At 45.6% G+C, this 746-nt stretch overlaps 1 pseudogene; it reads left to right on the forward strand.

The window, feature by feature from the left end:
- Nucleotides 1-213: 213 nt before the first annotated feature.
- On the forward strand, nt 214-472 carry LOC102877630 (annotated as a pseudogene).
- The last annotated feature ends 274 nt before the right edge of the window (nt 473-746 follow it).

Consider the following 746-nt stretch of genomic DNA (forward strand, 5'->3'; position numbering starts at 1 on the left):
CCTATGGGCATTTCCACTTAGTTCTACAAGATGCAGAGAGAAATGACATTTCATTCTCACAGCAATCTTTGTCTTATACCTATTATTAAAAGGAAATGAATAATTTAATAGAGCTTCTTGGTCATATACTAGAAAATGGCTAAACTGATGACCGAATCCATTTTGAATGCATTATAAATAACACAAAACCCGGCAGACACCCAGGACTCCAAGATGGCCTCCGTCGTACCACTGAAGGAGAGGAAGCTCATGGATGTAAAACTGGGGGAGCTGCCCAGCTGGACACTGATGTGGGACTTCACCCCGAGTGGCATCGCAGGAGCGTTCCAGCGAGGCTACTACCGATACTACGTCAACGTGAAGAAGGGGGGGCATCGCTGGGCTGTCCATGGTGCTGACAGCTTACGTGGTGTTCAGCTACTGCCTTTCTTACAAGGAGCTCAAACATGAACGGTTACAGAAGTACCACTAAGAGGCGCCGTCTGCATTCCTGGCCGGGTGCCTTAGGTCTGGCGCCCTTCCCTTCTTCAACAGCCTTGTCTCCTAGATTGAGAACTCTGTCCAATAAAAGATGACAAAGTCTGTAAAAAACAAAACAAAACCTTTCCTATAAAATCCTGAGGGGCTGCAAAGATATGATGGGTATGTATCTGGATACAGAAGTCAGGCTTCCAGGAACCTTAGCTGCAATTTTGGTTATAGGATTTCCTCATACATGGCATTCTCATTACTTGAGCTTTGGAATG

The sequence above is a fragment of the Elephantulus edwardii genome, unplaced genomic scaffold (assembly GCF_000299155.1).
Source record: "Elephantulus edwardii isolate Elephantulus edwardi_28Jun2011 unplaced genomic scaffold, EleEdw1.0 scaffold00271, whole genome shotgun sequence".
Taxonomy (NCBI): domain Eukaryota; kingdom Metazoa; phylum Chordata; class Mammalia; order Macroscelidea; family Macroscelididae; genus Elephantulus; species Elephantulus edwardii.